The sequence below is a fragment of the Protopterus annectens genome, chromosome 10.part0, assembly GCF_019279795.1.
Source record: "Protopterus annectens isolate FY-2018-M chromosome 10.part0, PAN1.0, whole genome shotgun sequence".
Lineage (NCBI taxonomy): Eukaryota > Metazoa > Chordata > Ceratodontiformes > Protopteridae > Protopterus > Protopterus annectens.
Window position 1 is genome coordinate 1,764,861,234 of NC_056744.1, and position 12,070 is coordinate 1,764,873,303.

Here is a 12,070-nt window from a genome sequence, read left to right on the forward strand (position 1 = left end):
ACAACCTTCCCAGAGGTGTATTTCTAGGTGGATGACATCAGCAGCCTTGCCAAAAGTAGAGCATTCAAATTGTAGACAGTGTGACTACCCTAAAAAGCATTGTTCTCTACACAGAGTCAGACAGACACACTCAAACACACACTTGCCAAGTCCGGGATTAGAACTCCTACCTTACTAGTTTATCACACTACAGCAGTGCACAGTTATGGTATGCGTTATAGAGATTACTGGTCTACAGCCTTCCCAGAGGTGTATTTCTAGGTGGATGATATCAGCAGCCTTACCAAAGTAGAGCATTTCAATGGTAGGGAGTCTGACCACCCTAAAAAGCATTGCTGTCTACACAGACAGAGTCAAACAGACACACACACAAACACACTTGCCATGTCCAGGATTAGAACTCCTACCTAACTAGTTTATCACACTACAGCAGGATGCAGTTATGGCACACACTATGGAGATTACTAGGCTACAGCCTTCCCAGAGGTGTATTTCTAGATGGATGACATCAGCAGCCTTACCAAAGTAGAACATTTCAATTGTAGGGAGTGTGACCACCCTAAAAAGCATTGCTCTCTACACAGACAGACACACACACACAAACCCACACACTTGTCAAGTCTGGGATTAGAACTCCTACCTAACTAGTTTATCACACTACAGCAGTACACAGTTATGGGATGTGCCATGGAGGTTACTGGGCTACAACTTTCCCAAAGGTGTATTTCACAGTGAATGACCTCAGCATGCTTGTCATAGTTGGGTTATGGGGAGGGCTGTGTGTGTGCATGGGCCATAACCCATTCATCTAGGGGTTGACATGCCACATGTGGGCACAAACAGGGTCATATTTCACAGGTACATGTATACAGCTGCTAGATGACTACTTCCTTGTACAGTCAAGTTGCACAGCTAGCACGTGCACCACATAGTCTGTAATGCTGACAGATACTGGTGGCTAGTATCTGCTGTGAGTGACATTTGACCTCGTGTGGTTCTGGCCCTTTGCCTGTGTGCTGAGTGGGACAAGCCTGAATGACTCCTTGTCACAGTCACCCTCTTCCACACATCTATGTATGTCTACCTTTAGCTTATTATAGTGTGTTGTTCATACATATATGCCTGTATTCCTATCCACTGTGTGTGCAAAGCATGAATGGTGCATACTGAGGAGTGTCTGCACTAACATCTGCGACTGCCAGATATGTCTGGCCCACTGGTGTTTGCAGACATGACCTTCATCTGTTTAAGTGTGTGAGCATGCCCAGTATGCCCATCTGTATTAAACGTGTGGATCGAATGCAGGTTGTTTGTACTGCAGTGATGACCTTTGTGTTGTACATCTACAGGTAGCATGCTGTCTCTGCAGGGTATCCGTCGATCATTTGGTATTGACTGTTACTACATTTTTGCATAGGATGAGGGGGGTATACCTGACTATTTCTACATTTCTGCACCGGATTTGGGGACCACACCTGACTGTTACTACAATTCTACATAGGATGGGGGAAGCACACCTGACTATTTCAACATTTCTACACAGGATTGGGGGGGGGCAGACCTGACTGTTATTACATTACAACATAGGATGGGGGGCACACCTGACACTTGTACACATTTGCTAGGACTGTACTGGTATGTTGGGTACTCCATTTCATTCTGTAGTCTTACCTATCATACTGACCAGTGTACTACAGATATTAGCTTTTATTTACCTACATATTAGTTTCTGACTTCCTACCCTTTAGAACTGACATCCCACTGCTTGACCTGCTGCAGTTGTCTGTGTAGGCCTGGGGGGGGTTACCCATAGGCCTCATTCAGAGGCCATAGCACAGCCTTTGTTTGTGCTTGTCTACACCTGTGATGCTGGCTGTGACTGTTGTTGGGTATGTGAACCCCCCTGACTGGCATGTGTGAGTCACTTACCTTGTGGGTGTCCCAGTACTGAGGGTGGTGCTGCAGGGCTGACTATGTCAGATTCACATAGTACACTCCCTATACATGGTTGAGCACAGGTAGTGTCATGTTTGGCATCTCTTTTACTGTATGTGAGAGTCAGAGAGAGGTGTTATTCCCAGGGTCCCTCCTGTGTCAGTGTATGTGCTATGCATTACTTCTTTGCCAAGGCCAGGGCATACTGGGCATGCCTCTTTCTGCCTACTGGGGCAGGCTCAGGTTGTTCCTCCTCTGAGTCACTCTGTGCCTGTGCAGGCCTTGGCAATGGCGGGGGGCTGTGTGGCCCTGCCCCATGCTGTTCCTGCTGCAGCTGTTTCCACAGGATCATATTGTGTAGCATGGCACATACCATAACAATTTGGGTACCTGTAGCTGGTGAGTACTGCAAGGGTCCACAAGATGTGTCCAGGCACCGGAACCATGACTTGAGCATCCCAAACACACACTCTGCTATAATTCTGGTCTGTGCATGTGCCTCATTATGGAGTTCTTGTTCGGATGTGTGTGCATTTCTGATGGGTGTCATCAGCCACGGCTCCAGTGCGTATCCAGCATCCCCCGCTAGGTGACCATCAGAGATGTCCCCATTGACAAATCTGTGGTACAGCTGTGTCAGATGCCAGATGTGGGAATCATGATAGCTTCCAGGGCAGCCAGCACACAGATTCATTATTATGCCCTGGGCATTGACCACGACCTGGGAGTTGATGGAGGGGAAGCCCTTGCGGTTGATGTAGACCCTACCCCGCTCACCAGGTGGTGCTTTGATGCATATGCATGTACAGTCCATAGCACCCACTACCCCAGGGTATTCTGCTATTTGGTGGAACAGTTGCATATTGCTGGCCAACACCTCATGGGTGTTGGGGAAATATACATGCTCACCGACATGTGCTGACAATGCATCCAGGAACTGGTGGAGTACCCTGGATGCTGATGCCTGTGATATCCCCATCATATCCCCAGTTGGCCTTTGGAAGGTACCTGTAGCTAGTATCTTAGGCCTACACATACCTTGGTATCCACTGGGATGGGTTCCCCTCTGTTAGTTCTGTGTGTCAGATGTGGCCGGCACAGCTCAACAATTTGCTGTAGGAGGTCCCTGTCCACCCTATAGCACTCTACTATCTCCATCTCATGTAGCCCTGGTAGGTCACCCTGGGTCTGTACACTCTTCTCCGTCTCCTCACTGTGGGTTGGTCGACAGCATTCACATCCTCACTAACCTCAGCCTCTTCCACAAGTTGTTGTATGATAGCTATTGCAGCCCCTATTATTTTGCTGTTGTGAGTGTTAAAAGTTCCCCGCTTGTTTACACCGGTGGTGTAGAGTGTGGGAAAAACAAGAGGGGAAGGTGTTTGCATAGTTTATAGTAGTGTTCTGGGCTGGGCTAGTCTACTGCCTGTGTAATTGGCTGATTCTGATACATTTCACCTGCCAGCTATGCTAGTTGTCCTTGATTAACTTCCTACTGCTGTTCTCCCTTCCCATTGCCTTTGTGTGTAAGCCTGGGGGCGCACTGCACAGAGTGCTCAAATGTGCACACTGCTGCTATTTCCTGGTTTAACTTTTTTTTCTGCCTTTAAAACCCGGTGCACAGTGTCCACACCCACTTAGGCAATGTAAAGAGTGCTAGGCAGGTTTAGACACACCCCCTAGCTTAGCTGTGCTAAGCTAGGAGCAAACCTGAGCCACAGGGCTCCAATCCACTTACAGTATTGCCTGACACACCCCCCCCCATGATGTCACCTAACTCCTAGGCTTGCACCAAGTTATTACTACTAATACACTGTTGGGACCCGACTACCATGCTGGGGAAAACTGGGATTCACTATCATTCCCCTCATTTGCATAGGACTGCCTGCTAATGCATAGTTACATGTCTCACACTGTGCCTCCCCCCTTAACAACCACTACTCACTGTCCATGTTGTCTTCTGCCTGTCATTGACTTGCATGGCAAAATTGTGATTTTAGTTAGGGTTCTTAATTTAGGTTTCTTTTGTTATTTTCCCCCTAATCCCATTTGCACGCCACTGCCCTACGCTTAAACAGCTGAGATCGGCTAAAAAAAATAAAAGTGGAATTTTTTTCCCCCCTGTTTGCAATGTCAATGGCCTTATAGTTGGCCATTGGCTTGCTTACTAAAGCTTACTAACTGATATGCAGCCTTTATTTGGAGCTGTCACAGCTCCATTTTGGAGTTTGCAGAAATGTATTCGGTTACTAACCGAGTACATTTCTGCAGACTGCACTAGTCCTGCACGGCTGGTTGCAAGCTTCTTGGATCGACAATTCACCTCATTTGCATGGATTTCTCCTGCAAATGGGGTGATTTGCATACAGGGGCTTAGTCCGTGCAGGACTAGTTCAGGAGCGCTCGTGCACGCCCCTGCAGGCTGTTCCTGGATCGCACGGCAGACATATTGCCTGCTAGAGCTCCTGCACCAATCTTGCACACCGTGCAAGGTATAGAGAATCTGGGAGAGTGTCTTTTGTTTCCTTTTTATGTTTTGTCTGTTTGATCTTTTTAAATCAATGCTTTTTGAATGCTCTTTTAAACATTCGCTAATACATGAGACAAGTGTACCTATCAACATCTCAATGTATGAATCTGAACCAAGCCAAAGAGAGGGGGGAGAACAAAACCCTGCAAGATTTAAACATTGTTCACATAATTGTTAAAATGTCAAGAACAGCAAGTGTGAATTAACATATATTATCTAAAATTATTACATCCAGATTTCAGCGCCTGCCATTGTCTGGTAACCCAAATCCCTGACACAGTGCCAGAAATTATAAAGTGCATACATTTATAACAAGCCAGTAGGCAAGCAGTCCAAAAGCCCCATAGTATGCCTGGTCAAAATTCCCAATTGTCCCAAGCCCTAACTAGTTAACTGATTTTCCCCAGGTTAACTCTAAACACAGGCAGTAGCATGTTACACCTCACAGCCTCACTGTTTTTTGCTAACTGTCAGAGAAGCACGCTAACCCTGGCATTACTACCATCCTAATGTCTAATGTAACCCGACAAAAGCACATCAGATACATAATGAACTCTGATGCGACAGCCAAATTTGGTCACTGTGAAATTCTGCTCAGCTGAAAGGTATGCAAACAAGCAACTTAATATCTCTGTGTAATAGCCCAGCAATAAGCATTGCTGCAAGAGCTCTCTACCTCTTACCTACAGAATGAAGGAAAACTCATGAACTAGTAGGAGTTAAAAAAGGAAACTTGGTAATTATTAGTACAATTAAGTTAACCAGTTTACAGAAATAGAGAAGATAAATAGCATGCATTTCTTACATAAAGGTATCTAAATTCTAATTATTTCATTATTTCATCCCCTCTCGTCCAGTTATCATCACTTATGGGAATCGGGGGAAGTAAAAAAATATTGAACCAAATGTGGACATCTCTGTGAATGAGGAAAATCTGAGAAAGTAACTGACATAATGTCAAAATAAAAACAGAAACAGAAAATTGAACCATTAACCATTCTCACCAAAGGCAAGTGAGAACCCAATACACCATTCAGTACTAAGCAAAGCGAGACACATTACAGCATATTGTAACCCTAATTAAAGTGATGGCTCCCACTGTCTCACTGACCAATTACACTTTATGAAGAGATCCTTCCATCACACTAATATTGAGTAATGTAACAACATGCAGTACTTGTAGCTCTCATGTGTGCCTCATTACTAGGACTGCTTCAAATTTTGAAGCTTAAAAGTCTTATCTTTCTCATTGTTCCACAGAGAGAGAACCTATTACACATTAACTGTTAAGAATATTTTTTATGTAACTCATATTCATGGTAGATAATACTGAATGCTAATATTTAGTCAAAAGAACTTTTCATAAGAATAAAGTCGTAAGATTTCACCATTCTATGACCTTCCTAGTTGAAATTGTTAGTTAGCTGTTAAGTGTTTCATATTTTCACCATTTGTTCCCCGTTTTGAGAGGTTATGTTTACATTCTGGAGGTGGAAGGTTGTGAGTTATGCTAGCTACTGTAATATAAAACTAAATGTATTTTTAACCATTTCATATAATATATTCAGTCTCAGTCTACTGCAGGTCTAGGCTCTTTGATCTCCGTAAAAGGGGGAATTCAGTGAAAAATCTTTCTCAGTGCAAAATTTTACCTGCTCGACACAGCCAATAGTGATAAACTCACTGCCATACTACCTCCCTCATGACTCTAGATATGGAGCATGTCTACGTCATTAATTAACCCTTCTATTTGTTCCCCCCCCCTCTCTCTCTCTCTTTTTCTCTCTCTCTCTCTTCAGTCTCTATTTGTTTTAATTACCATTTTTCTTCAGCCCACAAACCACCCAGAACTGAAGCACTGGGTGAAATAAAAGTTGGAAGCATTCCAGCCAAATTCCTGACCCCCAACAACTAACATTAGTAATGACTAGTGAAGGACTGTGACCAAAATAGCCCAAACAATATGAGAATAACTAGAAAATCAGATTTTTGTTGACCCAGCCAAGCGTACCTCTCACTTCATTAGTACAAAAATCTGGGCAAAGCCTAAACATTGGGGGGACAAAAGCATAAATCTATAACAGATTTTGACCATTGCCCCCAATTACCCTCACTGGTTCCCCTCTAGAAACATTGCCATAATGATAATCTTTCGTTGGAGTGTCTTTCAAGGATATGACATCTGAAGTGAAAGGAATGTCACCATCTACTTACCTCACTCCTCAATGATCTGCCAAAAGCCCCATTCTGTAGAGAGTAGACCAAGAATATGAGGCATAAAACTGGGCAGTATTTGAACACCTGGTCTGTTGAGAGGTCTAATACCTGGGCTGGATTCATCAAACCACTCATCATCCGACTGCATTCTCATTTTTTTTTTCTTTCTTGGAAAACATCAGAAGCGACAAGAGAAAAGATAAAGCAAATCAACCCACCCACTGGCCCCCTCATGCAGTCATCCCAATTTAAGCTGACCCTAACAGCTCCAGAACATCTGCAGCTATCAGTTCTGCTATCCTCTGTGGAACTAAGCAGCAGGGGACTCTGTCCCATCAGCTGAGGAATGGTTAGAAAAGATGGCATGAAATACAAAAATTATGTCCTCAGCTTCCCTCAACTACCTCCTTCCCCCTTTTCATCTCATGGAAAGCTTTTCTTCCTTTGGCTTCTGGTATAACTGTATGCGTTGCCACAAGTACACTTCAGGTATAACTGTACGGGATACCATTGGTACACTTCTGGTATAACTGTACGGGTTGCCACTGGTACACTTCTGGTATAACTGTACAGGATGCCACTGGTACATTTCTTGTGCAACTGTATGGGTTGCCACTGGTACACTTCTAGTATAACTTTACGGGTTGCCACTGATACACTTCTGGTATAAGTGTACAGGTTGCCACTGGTACACTTCTGGTATAACTGAATGGGATGTCACTTGTACACTTCTGGTGTAACTGTATGGGTTGCCACTGATACACTTCTGGTACAACTGTACGGGTTACCACTGGTACTCTTCTGGTATAGCTGTATGGTTGCCACTGATGCACTTCTGGGATAACTGTATGGGTTATCACTGGTACACTCCTGGTATAACTGTATGGGTTGCCACTGGGATACTTCTGGTAAAACTGTACAGGTTGCCACTGGTGCACTTCTGGTATAACTGTATGGGTTGCCACTGGTGAACTTCTGGTATAACTGCATGGGTTGCTACTGACACATTTCTGTTAAAACTGTATGGGTTGCCACTGATACACTTCTGTTATAACTGTATGGATTACCACTGGAACTCTTCTGGTACAGCTGTATGGTTGCCACTGGTACACTTCTGGGATAACTGTATGAGTTGCTACTGGTGCACTTCTGGGATAACTGTATGGGTTATCACTGGTACACTTCCGGTATAACTGTATGGGTTACCCTAGGAACACTTCTGGTATAACTGTATGTGTTGCCACTGGTGCACTTCTGGTATAACTGTATGGGTTGCTACTGGTACATTTCTGATATAACTGTATGGGTTGCCACTGATACACTTCTGGTATAACTGTATGGGTTACCACTGGTACACTTCTGGTATAACTGTATGGGTTCCCCTTGGAACACTATTGGTATAATTGTATGGGTTGCCACTCGTATACTTCTGGTAAAACTGTATGGGTTGCCACTGGTACACTTCTGGTATAACTGTATGGGTTGTCACTGGTGCACTTCTGGTATAACTGTATGGGTTGCCACTGGTACACTTCTGGTATAACTGTATGGGTTGCCACCAATACAGTTCTGCTATAACTGTTTGGGTTGCCACTGGTACACTTCTGGTGTAACTGTATGGGGTGCCACTGGTTCACCTCTAGTATACCTGTATGGGTTGCCACTGGTACACTTCTGGTATAAGTGTATGGGTTACCACCGATACACTTCTTGTACAACTGTATGGGTTGCCACTGGTACACTTTTGGTATAACTGTATGGGTTACCATAGGTACACTCTGGTATAACTGTATTGGTTACCACTGGTACACTTCATGTATAACTGTATAGGTTGCCATTGGTACACTTCTGGTATAACTGTATGGGTTGTCATTGATACAGCCTTACATACTTTTGCATTTCCAGTGCAGATTTTCTTTTGGTTTGTCGTGTTGTCTTCTGGTAATATCTGTGTTTAATTTATGTAATGATTCTTGCAGGATTTGAGGGCAAACTCAATCTAAGGCAATTCTGGGGACAGGAGGAGATTGTGTGTAAGAGGAGGAGCCTGATCTATGGATCCTAAGTCTGAAAAAATGTCTGAAGTTGGATCCGAGTTTGGATCCGAGACCTACCAGTTAAGGAAGGATGGAAACAGGCAACACAGATATATCATTATGGTATACACAAAACATTCATTTTATTTTCAGTATCTTAGAGGGCTTGCATTAGCAGGGCGGCCATGGTGGTGCAGCGGTTAGCGGTTAGCTTTGCCGCCTCACAGCAAAAGGCTTTCTGGTTCCATCCTCAGCTAGGGTGCCTCCTGTGTGGAGTCTGCATGTCCTCCCTGTGGTCATGTGGGTTTGATCTGGTTGCCTCCCACATGCCAAAGACATGCTGTAGGTGGATTGGACACTCTAAATTGCCCCTAGGCATGAGTGTGTGTGTACCTTCTTTGGAAGATTGGGCACTGGGCTGGCAACTTGACACCAAAAAAACTCCACTCCCAATCATGAGCAGAAAGGTGATCTGCTATGGTGACCCCTAACCGGGAAAAGCCAGAAGAAGAGGTCTTGCATTAGTAGTAGAATCTTTAAAATATTATCTGTCATCCTCCATCCAGCCACATACCCCATCTCATCAGTATGTATAACCTGTGGGAGAACTCTCACTAACCTGTCTACTGCGATTTACATAAAACATTTATAATTATGGTTCAGGACTCAATTAGATCAGTAGGAAGAGAGTGATAATGGGTCCTTCTCCTCTTTATATACTACAGCAACTATCCCTTCTTTTGACGATGTGAAAGCCTCTCTCTGTCAAAATAAGAGATAATAATTTAGTCCATGCAATTATTTTCTCTTTATTAATCTCCAACATTCTATTGGAAATCCATCACTTCATGGTGTTTTCCCCTTTGTCAGCTTCTTTCATATGTTCTCTTTTTTCCTCCTGCGATAGTCGAGCTACCAGCTTCCTGTAATCCTCTACTGTTACCTTAGGCATTTGCCAAACCTCCTCCCTTTGCCCTTCCACCTATGACCTTTTTAACTATCCTATTCCTCTGCATACTCATAATAAAAATCTGCAGTATTTCATCTAACTGAACTTTTTCTTTACTTTCTGTTTTCTCTCTTTGCTCACTGTCTCCACTTGTATCCAATATATTTCTGCCCCCCCTTCCTGTATCAAACTTGCTGCCAAAACATTAAGAGATTTAGAATTTCTGAAATTTATTTTCTCTCTTTCTTGTTTTTTTTTCTCTCCCAAATCTTTTCACCCTTTTAATTTTCCCATCCCTGCAATATCATTCCAGTCTCTTTTCTCTCTGTACTATGGTCAGTTGTTCCCGAGTCTGTTCTATGTCTGTCAGCTCTTCTATCATAGCTCTCCTACTTACCTGAGTCTGTTCTATGTATGTCAGCTCTTCTATCATAGCTCTCCAACTTACCTGAATCTGTTCTATGTCTGTCAGCTCTTCTATTGTAGCTCTCCTACTTACCTGAGTCTGTTCTATGTCTGTCAGCTCTTCTATTGTAGCTGTCCTACTTACCTGAATCTGTTCTATGTCTGTCAGCTCTTCTATCATAGCTCTCCTACTTACCTGAGTCTGTTCTATGTCTGTCAGCTCTTCTATTGTGGCTGTCCTACTTACCTGAGTCTGTTCTATGTCTGCAGCTCTTCTATCATAGCTCTCCTACTTAACTGAGTCTGTTCTATGTCTGTCAGCTCTTCTGTTGTAGCTGTCCTACTTACCTGAGTCTGTTCTATGTCTGTTAGCTCTTCTATCATAGCTCTCATACTTACCCGAGTCTGTTCTATGTCTGTCAGCTCTTCTATCATAGCTATCCTACTTACCTGAGTCTGTTCTATGTCATTTCTTCTATCATAGCTCTCCTACTTACCTGAATCTTTTCTATGTCTGTCAGCTCTTCTGTCATAGCTCTCCTACTTACCTGAGTCTGTTCTATGTCTGTCAGCTCTTCTATCATAGCTCTCCTACTTACCTGAGTCTGTTCTATATCTGTCAGCTCTTCCATAATAGCTCTCCTACTTACCTGAGTCTTTTCTATGTCTGTAAGCTCTTCTATCATAGCGCTGCTACTTACCTAAGTCTGTTCTATGTCTGCCAGCTCTTCTATAAAAGCTCTCCTACTTACCTGAGACTGTGCTATGTCTGTCAGCTCTTGTAACATAACTCTCTTACTTACCTGAGTCTGTTCTATGTCTCTCAGCTCTTCTGTCATAGCTCTCCTACTTACCTGAGTCTGTACTATGTCTGTCAGCTCTTCTGTAATAGCTCTCTTGCTTACCTGAGTCTGTTCTATGTCTGTCAGCTCTTCTATCATAGCTCTCCTACTTACCTGAGTCTGTTCTATGTATGTCAGCTCTTCTATCTTAGCTATCCTACTTACCTGAGTATGTGCTATGTCTGTCAGCTCTTCTATTGTAGCTCTTCTACTTACCTGAGTCTGTTCTATGTCTGTCAGCTATTCTATCATAGCTCTCCTACTTACCTGAGTCTGTTCTATGTCTGTCAGCTCTTCTATCGTAGCTCTCCTACTTACCTGAGTCTGTTCTATGTCTGTCAGCTCTTCTAGCATAGCTCTCCTACTTACCTGAGTCTGTTCTATGTCTGTCAGCTCATCTATCATAGCTCTCCTACTTACCTGAGTCTGTTCTATGTCTGTCAGCTCTTCTATCATAGCTCTCCTACTTACCTGAGTCTGTTCTATGTCTGTCAGCTCTTCTATCATAGCTCTCCTACTTACCTGAGTCTGTTCTATGTCTGTCAGCTCTTCTATCATAGCTCTCCTACTTACCTGAGTCTGTTCTATGTCTGTCAGCTCTTCTATCATAGCTCTCCTACTTACCTGAGTCTGTTCTATGTCTGTCAGCTCTTCTGTCATAGCTCTCCTACTTACCTGAGTCTGTTCTATGTCTGTCAGCTCTTCTATCATAGCTCTCCTACTTACCTGAGTCTGTTCTATGTCTGTCAGCTCTTCTATCATAGCTCTCCTACTTACCTGAGTCTGTTCTATGTCTGTCAGCTCTTCTATCATAGCTCTCCCACTTACCGGAGTCTGTTCTATGTCTGTCAGCTCTTCTATCATAGCTCTCCTACTTACCTGAGTCTGTTCTATGTCTGTCAGCTCTTCTATCATAGCTCTCCTACTTACCTGAGTCTGTTCTATGTCTGTCAGCTCTTCTATCATAGCTCTCCTACTTACCTGAGTCTGTTCTATGTCTGTCAGCTCTTCTATATCCCTTCCCCCCCCCCCCCCCCCCCCCCTCCCCCCCCCCCCCCCCCCCCCCCCCCCCAACTTACCTACCTGCTCTTCTAATAGCTTTTACTTTACCTAGTCTGTTCTGTCTGTTTTAGCTTTCCCTTTTATCACTAGTTTT